Source organism: Mus musculus, chromosome 5 (genome assembly GCF_000001635.26).
Source record: "Mus musculus strain C57BL/6J chromosome 5, GRCm38.p6 C57BL/6J".
NCBI classification, from domain to species: domain Eukaryota; kingdom Metazoa; phylum Chordata; class Mammalia; order Rodentia; family Muridae; genus Mus; species Mus musculus.
In genome coordinates, this window is record NC_000071.6 from 19,584,933 (window position 1) to 19,597,179 (window position 12,247).

Here is a 12,247-nt window from a genome sequence, read left to right on the forward strand (position 1 = left end):
ACTAGCATTGAGAGTCTTTAAACTGCTTGTCAGTGCTGATGGAGCCACTATGGAAATGAGTGCACACATTTCTCAAACAAATCAAAACTAACTGAAAATGGGACTACTCTGAGGTCCATTGTACCACTCCTGTTTATATACCTAAGTGGATCTATATGTTATCTCTGAGATTCCTGTGTATTGGTAGTTATTGCTACTCTATTCATAACATCAAAGAATAGAATTAGTCTAGATGCCCATTAACAAATTAATGTGTAATGGAAATGTGGTATATATAAACAATAGAATTTTATTTAGCCATAAGGAAAGACATAGTCAAGAAATTTGTAAGAAAGGAGATGGGACTAAAAAAATGTATTATGTGATGTAACTGAGATCCAGAAAAAAAAATAAAAAAAAACCAACTATGTATTGTTCAATAATACCCTAGCTTCTGGGGTTTTTTGTTGTTGTTGGTGGTGGTGGTGGTGATTGTGGTGGTGGTGGTGGTTTTGGTGGTGGTGGTGGTGGTGGTGGTGGTAGTGGTAGATTTTTTTCTTTTGTATATGTACTTCGGTATGAGTGGGTATGGATAAAAACTGGAAAATCAGTATTGGGAGGAGACTTACATGTGCAGTGGGGAAGGTAATAGAACACACATCATGAGCAGGTGGAATTCCAAAATTACTGGTAGACGTACCAGGCAGGTAAAAAGATAAAGACGAATAACAGAGTATGAACTAAAAGATGGTGGGTATAAACCAAAGATATGTATTGTCAAAAATGTCATGGCTAGGCCTCTTATTTTGCTTGCTAATAATACAGTTAAATTAAATTAAATTACATTTTGAAGGACATGAGCCAAAAGGGCAACTTGGAGCCTTAAAAATGCACTGAATGCAATAAACACAGTTACTTGTCCTTCTGTCTCAAAGGTAGCAAGATCTCAAAGGTGATCTTGTGCAACTAAGTTCAAGTAACTATTTCTTGCCTCAATCACCTCTCCTAAGTCTTGGATCACATAAAACAGCTTTTAACTGACAATGAAGTTCACTCAAACAGTAAAGGAATACAGTTCATTGCAGTTCATAATTTCTTCCTTCTTTGGCCCAGTGAGGTGGAGCACAGTTTTCATACCCCAGTTTCTCATCATTCTGGACAGAACAGAGTTTGAATGCCCTCCTCTATGGAGAGCTTGGTTATTCCATTTCCCAGGTTCATCTGCCTTGCCTTCTTGCAAGCATACTGTTCTTCCCCAAACTCTGGTTGCATTAAAAGTTTCCTGAATCTTTTTTCTAGTCTCTGGAGTGTAGTGGGATGGCCACGTCACCAACGGTTCAGGCAATTTTACTGTTCTCTGCTTAGGAATGTAGAATACTAATCAAACTTTGCATGCCTCCACATGCTGGACAATGAAGCACATCCAGCCATTTGTGAATAAACTGTAAAAGCAAGGCATTGCATAGTATGTGCACTTAGATTTTAGGAAGTCAAGTTGTCAAAACAATTGAGAAAAGCAAGTATATTTTTCTATGACCATATCCTTGAAAAGAACCACAATTTAAAATAAGAGTAGTCAGCACTGAAATAAATGGTATTGGCTCATAAGTCATAAGGTATGGTCAAAAGGGAAGTTTGTATTATGTGGCCAATGAGACTATTTTCAATAGAGCGAAGATTAAAGTGCAGAAAATGCTAAAGATTGTGAAATAAACTCAATAGTCCGAAATCATATTTGGGGCTATGTTTAGAGCCTTGTGAGCCCACCGCGTCAGGCTAGGTCTCCTGTGTCATGAAGATTGTACAGGGGTAGCAGAGTTACAAAGAGATTGGAAAGCTGACTTCTATTTGACCTTTTTTTTTTCCTATCAAATTGTTTGTCACGGTGGAAAAAGCAGAATGAACACACATAAAATCAAATCGTTCTCATCAGTGAGTGATAGTCTAACTCTGTCCTTGAACACTAAATGTTTCCCATCCTCAAGATCCATCTGAATTCCAGGCTAGAACAGTTACACCTTCACTTTGTGCAGTATTTCATAGTTTTAAAGTCCATATATGTTTTGATCATTTCAATGAACCAGTGTAGTGGAACATACATAGAATGCTACTTAGAAGAGTAAGAAAGTGAAGAGTCGGTGCCGAAGCCCTTTCAGTGTCTTGCTGGGAGGAGCCTAAGAAAGCCTGCCATCAGAGAGGACAGAAATGAGCAAAAGCATCAAATGGTAGAACTTTGAAAGATGGCAGTAAGCTTAAGGTGAGTTGTCAGCAATTTAAATGTATATATTTTATATATGCATGACAAAAATCATTTTTAAATGAAATGATTCTATTCTGATCACAAATTCACTAGAGACAAATTTCCCCAAATAATTTGATTTGGATTGATCCAATATCTCAATTTATACAATAGGCATACATCCTCAATTCACTTATTATATCTAAAATGAGAATTGGCCTTGGTCTTTATCTAAAGGGGAGAGGTTTACCACTTTCTGTAAATTCATTCTTGATGCATACCACATCCTGCATTAGGTGAAAATAAAGTGTCCAGACAGTAGTAGCCCTTCACTGGAAAGCATGGGCATATACAATTCCATTGTATACACATTCATTAAACATGCTCTAGTTAAATAGAATTAGCATCAACAATACATTCAAATTCCTGTGACCACAATGTATGAATTGTCACTGATTATATGAAATACAAATTCTTAATAGCTCTTCATTTCACAAATCAAGAGTTAGGAGATGTACATCTTGATAAGTGGCTAATCACAGCACTTCCTGTGACAGCTGCTAGTGGCAGATCACTCAGCATCTCTTATTCAGTTTAGGCACAAACAAGAAAACATGTGGAGTTTATGATAGGCACCACTTAATATGTCCAATGAATTACATATACATATAATATGTATATATGCTATATGTTGTATATATTATATATTATAATATATAACATGATAGTGTATATATGCAAATATATTACAATAGGCAGTACTTAATCTCTCCAATGAATTATGTATATATTCTCATAATACATGTATATATAGTTTATAACATATTAGTTTATCTGTTTGCTTGCTATTTTGTACCAGAGAATTTGAGATATAAACAGTAAAGTCAGTTTTGCAAGAGAATTCTAAGAAAACTCTTGCAATTAAATAATGAATTTAAACAAAATAAGCACAACAGGGTTGAGCAATGAAATGCAATGATACCTTCAGGTGAAACTTAACTGGAAGTTTTAATACACGTGCACAAAGTATGCATTCATTAAAATGCAGAATGAGCCACAAGTGGGAAATCTACCAACTAAAAGATGTCAGCTGTGAAAATGCTTACATGCATCAGCTTATCAAAGCTCTGTGCCCTCATGCCTTTCAGAGCTGTGCTGAAACCTTAAGGAGTCAGCTCACCAAGAACGTCTCTTAACATTTAATCACAACCATGAAAATAGGTGGTCAGCTTAGCATTGATCTCCTCCAGAGTAACCAATTAACGCTTGCTATTCAACGTCACATCTATCAGCTTGGTGATATGGATCTGCCCCTAAGAAAGAGAAGGTTCAGTGTACTGGCAAGTTTAAGATTGTGATTGCAGAAGGATGATGGCCATCCCCTGTTCTGCCCAAAAATCATCAGTAAAGCCTCCAACCCCTGCCATTCCTTGCAGATCATCCACACTTCCCTCTTACTGCTCTCTCATCTTTAAGACTAAATAATTTTGAATCTTCTAGGTTGTTTCAAGCTTTTATCCTTCATAAAACTTCATGTCAGAGTAGAGTATTGATTAATTTTTCTTAGAATAAATTAAAAGTGTTTTTTTTTTCTCTTAAGAGACACAGAATTAGAATCTGTGGGCATAAACAACAAGCCTAACTAATCAATGAATATTTTTTGATAGGATATAGAACATAATCCAAATTAAAACTGTACAGTTTCATTATGAATGTGTTGGGGAGGGATGTGCAGAAGACAGCTCAGTAATAATGTACTTTTCACCCAAGCATAAGGTGGAACTTGATTCTGTAGCTGCCATCTAAAAACTGAGGCTTAAGGATACTGCTGTAGTAAGTGCTGTGTAGGGCAATTGCATCTTCCCAGGAGCTTTTGGTGAGCCAGGCTATCTCACTCAGTGAAGTTCAGGATCCAGTGAGATATATATATATATTGTGTATATTGTTGTTGCTTGTTGATAATTTCCTAAGACTTTCCAGCCAGGGAAGGTGATTATTTGACAGAAGTATAAACTATATTTCAGGTGAAAGATACATGAAAGTGACTATAAGGTGGAATATACCCAAGAATTCCCAGATGAATTGTAAAGTGTCTTAATTGTTGTGATGCTGGATTTGTGATGTTTTCCTATTTATATTATTTTAAAAAAATCACAAATTTCACAGCTAGCACTGATACAAGCTTATTGGCTATAAATTTGTTAATGAAAGTTCACTTTCCAGAACTCGTTCTTAGAAGAGTGAAGTCAGATGCCTGAAATCTGCACTCTACCAGGGGACACTGCAGTTATTGGCTGAGTGCACTCCCGTATGTCTATAGGACCATGTCTGTCCCTGTGTCCTCAGTGGCTGTGGTTGTGGGCTTCAGTCTTACATCCTCTTCCACTTCCTGGCCCCTGGATTCCTTTTTCTCAAAGTCCGAAAGCCTGGCTCGAGTCCTCTGACCTCTTTGACAGCCTGTTCTGTGCCAACCCTGCTGCTCTCATCAGAGAACTCTGCTTAAGCTAAGAGTTTGTATGAATAGACTGTCTCCTTGTGTAATTTAAGCTAGCCACCCTATTTTAGTGCTCATTAATTACATCCGCAAACCATATCATTTCCTTCAATGGAACACGCCTATGAGTCACAGCAATCTGCCATGACTGACTTTGAGAAGAGATTCATTTTACTACAGTCAGTTACTAGCTTCTGTGTTTTAAAGCACTCTCTGAGAACTGCTGCTGCACAGACATAAAACATGTGAAATAAGTTTTCAAATATGCGGGGAAATATATAGATTTGCTCATTTTAAGTGCAGTCTAGAAGAATGTGAAATTAAAAAGAGATCACAGATTACATTGAACCTGTAGGTAGACACTACCAGAAAGTAGCATCTCTTTCTTTATTAAAGCATGCTTGTCTCTATGTAGGATACAGTTTCCCTTGCTCACACATATTTATCTCAATTCAGGAGTGTCTCAGAGACTATTTGAACCTTCATTACTTTTAAGACTAAAAAGAGATGATTTCTCTTCCATGTTATAATCTGATTCAGTATTAAGTGATTATTTTTGATAAGAATAAGATGTTTTCTTTTGTCATTCAGTTATCAAAGCATGAGTTATAGCCACTTATGATTCTGATAATCTGATTAATATCTTTCCAACATTGCAAAAAAAATGAGTAATGTATCCTTGGAAGATATGAAATAGACTCACAGGAATGATCATATCTCCAAAACAGCAGTTTACTTCAGGTTGATATACTTATATAGGTACCTTGCTTATGTGATAATTAATATTTTGGCTGTTCCAACATCAAACTTATTTTTGATTTCTGAATGTACAACAGCTGGTGGTAGGGCAGAGACAGCTGAGAAGTTTATAGAATGACAGGGGGAAATCAGTTTACATTTTATGCTTCTATAGACACTCAGCAGAGTGGATAAGCCACTTTCCAATAATTACGATTTGAGCAGATGTGAATTTGTTCTCATTAGGATTCACGGTTCGGAGTCATATACAGTGCAGGTAAACAGCTACTGAGCAGGAAGCGAGACACCTCACTCTTTCCTGTAATATGAACATCCCAGGCAGCTTCACACTAAAAACTTAATAAATTATAGACAGTTTCAGTTCCTAAGTCAGCTGCACAGCTAAGGGAATCATTAATCTTTAAACGTGGGCCTGCTCACCCTGTATGCTTTCTATGTGCTCTACCTCTGAGGGTTTTACTAAGCAATGAAGTATTTTGGAGATGCGTGATGAATATGAACTCACACAGCTGCAGCTGAGGCTGCTGCACTAGGAATTGTTTGTTAAATCAGCTGTCACCCGTGTTTGATGCTTGAATTGGCAGAAAGCAAAACACATTGTTCATTGTCCAATAACCATAAATAGAATTTTTCCAGAAAAGACTATTTGGATCCCGAAGTTTAATCCTGAAAGATCATCTTATCTTCCAAGGAGCTAAAAGACATGCAGTAGCATATAAGGAAATGGGGCAAAAGTTAGTATGTTTAGTGGTGCTTTCCAGAGAAAGATGGACCATCTAGTTAACAGGACAGAGTGGTTGAAGACATTAAGCAAGGAAATGGAAGCAGATTCTTGGCCAAGTTTCCAGGACTCAGAAGGGTGCATTGCTACTCCTTGACAAATCTTCGATGACATTGTTTTTGTGCACTGCTGAATTAAGACTCACCTGTTTTTGGTTTCTACTGTCTTCCACTAGTCTATGACTTCTTCCCAAACTATGCCTCACTCACCTTTTGGGCCTAGGGCTCCAGCAAAAATCCAATTCTGAGACCATAAGGACAGAAACACTAGCAAAGCTCTTTTCTGAGGTAGTCCATTTGCAGAAAACTGCTCTTCATCTTCTAATGCAAATATAATGTGGTTTTCCTGGGGAAACATATGGGAATGTATAGACAGCCCATGTACTTGCTCAGAGAGCCCACTTAACAATGAAAAATACTGTTCAATTCTCAATGGTGAACCTTTGAGTTTATAAAGGGGGGTTTCTTCCTCAGAGACAGACATACAAGAAATACCCTGGGCAACTTCCAAGCAGCTCAACTATGGATCAAGTGACACCCAACTACAACATGGATAACTGAGAAAAAAGTTGTCACCAAAGACTCCCACTGTGTGACTTATGGCCAACTACACTTCTAAAAATCGCCCACCCTGCCATTTTTAAATCTAATATAAGTGTAACATAAAAATAAATAAATAAATAATAAAGTATTTTTTTACATTTTAAAAACTCCAGGGTGGGCAAAGAACTTAAGATCCTGTGAAGGATCCAGAGCCTTGTAAGCTCATTGGTGCTGCCAGCCTTCCTCCTTTCTTCATGATAAACAAAACTAAATCCATGAACATTATGGATTTTCCTTAAGAAGAATTGAGAGAAAATACATGATCTTAGTTACATAAAAATCCTGTCTGTAAGCATTGGTGTGCACATGCATGCATGCATGCATGTGTGTGTACATATGTTTGTATATGTGTTCACGCATACTTATGTTTGGGAACATGGCTCAGATCATATCATATGCAGGTATGTGGGAGTGTCTATGCTTGTGAACATATCTCAGCAGAAAACTTCTAATGTTCTTCAGGTGCTGTCTGCCCTTTTTTATTGTTTGAAAGAGAAACAGGGAGTCTCACTGGTCTAAAACTCACCAAATACTCCAGAAAACAACCATTTCTATGTCCCTGGTCCTGATGACACTTTTGTGTATGTTCTGAGGGTCAAAGTTGGCTCCCTATCTTTGTAAGGCCAGCACTTTGCCAACTGAGTCCTTATTGGAATAATGTCAATAACTATTTATTATGTCTTTTTTGTAACTGTTAAAACATTAGCTTGTTAAGTAATGCTATTTCTATAAATATAGTTACAGGTTGACAGCATCTCCCTCATCCCAGCTGCAATGCTGTGTGATACCTAAAGAAACTAGGAATGTGTAACTACATGGGAAAGAAAGGAGAAGGATAGAAAAAAAGACAAAGGAAATCAAGAGGGAGTGAAATAAAGAAGGGTCATTGTTATATACTGTAGTATGTTGGCTTGACCAGCCTGGTTTTGTCATTCTTTCAAACACCAAGCTAGGTGTTGCTATGAGCATAGGCATCATTAAAATCTGAATGCAGTATGTAAACCCATCTGATCCTGTTGCAAATAGGATACTTGTAACCTTAAGAAAATTTTACCTTAAGAAAAATTTTTTCTAAATAACCTAATTCTTAAATAAAATAAAGATTATGTAAAAGTTTCTTATTTATAATAAAAAATCCATTTCCCATAAGATCTTTTTACAAACATCAATTTTATTAAATAGCTTCTAAGTATTTGGCTAGGGGGAAAACCAGAAATAGGTTCAGCCTTTGTTTAATATTAGTGGTTTTACTCTTTCTAGAACTGCCACCATGAACTATAAGAGAGTCCTTTCCCTTTGACTAGAGTTATGCTTTCAACTTAGGATAAGTATAGCAACATCTGCATAGAACACCAAGTCTAATTTCTCACTCACAAGTCAAACAAAGTTTCCCAAATAACTGATAATGTAACATCCAAGTCCAGCAACTGGAGAAGCATCTGCTCACTGGTTCATCATTTCCACAGGCTTCTTGGTTGTATTTACCAAATATATCATTTCCGTTTTCAGTGCTATAATTAAACACTGAATCTAAGCCATATAAGGACAATATAAGGATTTTTTTCTTTTTTTGGTTTTTAGAGACAGGGTTTCTCTGTTTAGCCCTGGCTGTCCTGGAACTCACTTTGTAGACCAGGCTGGCCTCAAACTCAGAAATCTGCCTGCCTCTGCCTCCCAAGTGCTAGGATTAAAGGCGTGTGCCACCACACCAAGCTCAGGAATTGTTTATTTTTGCTGAAAGTCCCAGGGCATCAAGTTCATCAGGAGTGCGGCCAGAAGCTTAAGGAAACTGATTGCCATTTGACACTGGTGGTGGTGCTCAGCTGGCTTTCTCCATTTTGTTCCTCTCAGGTCCCTGCTCATAGAATCGCACAATGCCCCTCAGTTAACCCAATCTATAATGTCTCTCACAGACATGTTCACAGATTTGTTTTCATGGTGATTCTAAATCTTGTCAAGTTGACAGTCAAGATTAAATATCACATCCAGTGATTACATCTTCATTATTGTTGACTACTGTGTTCTGTTATGATTTGTAACAGAATCTCTGTGTGTGATTTTTAGTTCAAGAGATAAACAAATAGACCTAAAAAGCAAAAATAAATTATCAATTACAACTTTAATTTTCACCAAAGGTTTAAATAAATTTTAGGACACTCATTCAACAGAATAATATAGAGTGGTTGAAAGAGATATTTCAGATTAATGAGCCATTACAAATATAATTATCAGTTTATAAGAAAGCATACATGATAACCGGGCAGTGGTGGCACATGCCTTTAATCCCAGAACTTGGGAGGCAAGGCAGGCAGATTTCTGAGTTTGATGCCAGCCTGGTCTACAGAGTTAGTTCCAGGACAGCCAAGATCTACACAGAGAAACCCTGTCTCAAAAAAAAAAAAAAAAAAAAAAAAAAAAAAAACCAGAAAAAATTTTAAAAGAAGAGAGCATACATGATATGATATTTTAATAAAAATATTTACATTAACAGGGGAAAATTCTGGAGTGGCATATACACAGTTATTTCTAAATGTTAATTCATGATTTTTTCTCTTTTATTCATTAATTTTCTCAGTTTTCTTCTTTTCAGTCTATAAATTTAATTAAATTCAAGTTATTATCTATCCACACATGCAGCTCTGCAATAGCCTGAAGTAAATAAAATGACAACTAGATTTCTTAACTCATCTTTTATATTTGCCCCTTTTAAGTATTATATGCCATTAATACCATCTTATGCTTCTTAAATAATGTTCTCTTAGATCTAGTAGATGAAAAAGGTGCACTGATATGAAAAACCCCACAAAAAGTTTTATTTATGTTTACTTGCAAATATCCTGTAAGGGAGTATTTCATACAAATTTTTGTACATAAAATATTTTAAGTAATAACTTTTAATCTTGTACTTAGAAATATGTACACATAGTCATATTTTTAAAAGTGATATAAAAGCAATTATTTTTGTCAATGGTACTTGAGGCTAGAAACCATATATTAGGACCTTACATTTCTAGACTGTACAATACAGCAATGTGTATGTGTGTGTGTCCAATAAATATAATCATGATGCATCTGGTATTTCAGAAAGTACTCCAAGGGCTCACTGGTTTGAGAAGCATTGAGTTCCAATTTTCTTATATTAAGATGATCTCAAAATAAACTCCTGACCATGCTTAATAAAGCGTTTCTTCCCTACAAAGGAATCTGATAGATCTTTCTTAGTATCCAAAATGGAAAGAATTATGGAAGGTAAGGGGAAAATACAGACGGCTAACCCAATAAACCAATCAGTGAAACTCACAGTAGAAATACACAAAGAGGACTGAAAGATGACATTTGCCTTGTCTCATAGTATGGCGATACTTTTCACTTTTAATATTAGAATCTATTTTCAAAACAGGTACCTTAAAACACTCTACTCAAGAAAATTGTTCAAGACCTAATAAAGCATGGAAATTCCTAAACTATATGTGAAATCTTAAAGGAAAGATACTAGCGTTTTCGTTTTTTGTTTGTTTGTTCTTATTGCTATTTATTTATTTATTTCTCTTGTGCTGGCTTCGACTCCCTGTTAGCAGCTTTCCTTGGCAGGTATCTCATGACTCTGGTATTTCTAACCTCTTCGGGTCTCCAAGGTAATCCAGGCTTGACTTTCATCACTTCTCAGCTTTACACAATGGCCTCTCTGGATCTCCATGCAGAGGTTATCCCTGCTACATGCCTCTGCCACTTTCCTTAGTCATGGAGGGAGATTCCACAAACCCTTTCATCTATCCTGGATTCTAAAGCCATGACCAAAAGCAACCAAGTTCTGCTGCTTGCTGAGGCTGGAACACAGACTGCCTGTTCAATTACATCTTCACCAGCTTTCTGTTTTCAATAGTTTCCTTCACAGAGGATCAGCTGAGTTGTTGTGGAGCTATCTCTGTAGACCAGGCTGGCCTTGAACTCAAAGATCTGCATGCCTGTTTCCTGTGTGCTTGGAATAAAGGCATGTGCCACTCAAGCTGGTTCTAAGCTTTTCTTTAACTCTTTTTCATAAGACAGAATCTTACCGGGGTGGACTACCCCAAGGTCAACACTCCCATTAGTTCCACTTAATATCTAATCTGTTTATCTCTTTGAACACAGGATATGCCTTCATTCTGCTTCCAGCTGCTCCTTTAATCCCTGAACCATACATTTTATATTTTCTCTTGTGCAGCTTGTTACATTTTGTCAAAATGCTCTTCATAAGAATGAACAACAGGACAGAGTTTATACTAGGCTGTTTTGAGATACTTGTAGCTCATGCAATTAAGCTAAATCTCTTCACTTTAGCCTCAGGCAGGCTCTTTGAACAAGAGAAAAAGACAACCACATTCTTCACCAAAATAAGGCCCATTTAGCAGCACTTAAAACATTCCACTGCTTTCCTAACCCAAAGTCGGAAAATCACATTCCTCTAAACAAAAGCATGGTCTGATCTATCCTAGTGTCCAGTACTAATATCTGTCTTGTTTAGGGTTCTGTTGTTGTGAAAAGACACCATGACCATGACAACTCTTATAAAGGAAAACATTTTACTGGTGCTGGCTTACATTTCATAGATTTAGTCCGTAATTATCATGACAGTGTCTGGGTAGACATGGTGCTGGAGGAGCCAAGAGTTCTACATCTTGATCTGTAGGCAGCAGAAAGGGACTGTATGTCACACTTGGTGTAGCTTGCCCAACAAGGCCATACCGTATCCTTCAATAAGGCCACACCTCTAATAGTGCCTCTCCCTATAGGCCAAGCATTCAAACACATGAGTGGGCATGCCTATTCAAACTACCAAAACAGGTACTTGAGAAAACTTGATCGTGAAATATACTACATATATTTGTTCCTTGACTGCCACAAACGTAGTTGGGAAGAAGACAACTCCAAAATCCCAAGTCAGTGGCAATTGAGGAATTTTCAAGTTCGGCTTCTTAGCGTCCTGTGTTTTCCTTCTGATCCTACTCTGACCCACACACCCTAGTTATATTAATGCTTTTTAACTCAGCCATAACAGTGACAAAATAATTAGAGAGAACATTAATGTGGCTTTTTATGCACCATGAGTGTTAAATACTTTATAAATCATACCATTTATAATTATAAATTAGACTATGATTGACAGGAAAGGGGAAATAACAAAAACTTATGCACAACTCTTGCATCTGTGAGAATAGTAGTCAGGGATGTTGGGAACCTCATCAGCTTTTCTTCTGCAACCAGTTAACTGATTACAGGTAAACTTAGCTATCCCGAGGACAGATGTTTGTTCCCAGCAGCCCTTTAGCTAAGTGTGTCTAAGCTTTCTTTGTCCTTGCTACCTGCAGTGTCCCTAAAACATCTCTGCCTCAGGGGTGGAGTCTTCCTTACAT

General features: G+C 37.0%; 1 protein-coding gene across 9 annotated transcripts in view; it reads left to right on the plus strand.

Annotated features, from left to right (window-relative positions):
• The window catches only part of Magi2 (membrane associated guanylate kinase, WW and PDZ domain containing 2), a 1,485,406-nt gene that overhangs the window by 365,546 nt on the left and 1,107,613 nt on the right, over positions 1–12,247 (plus strand). The window lies entirely within an intron of this gene.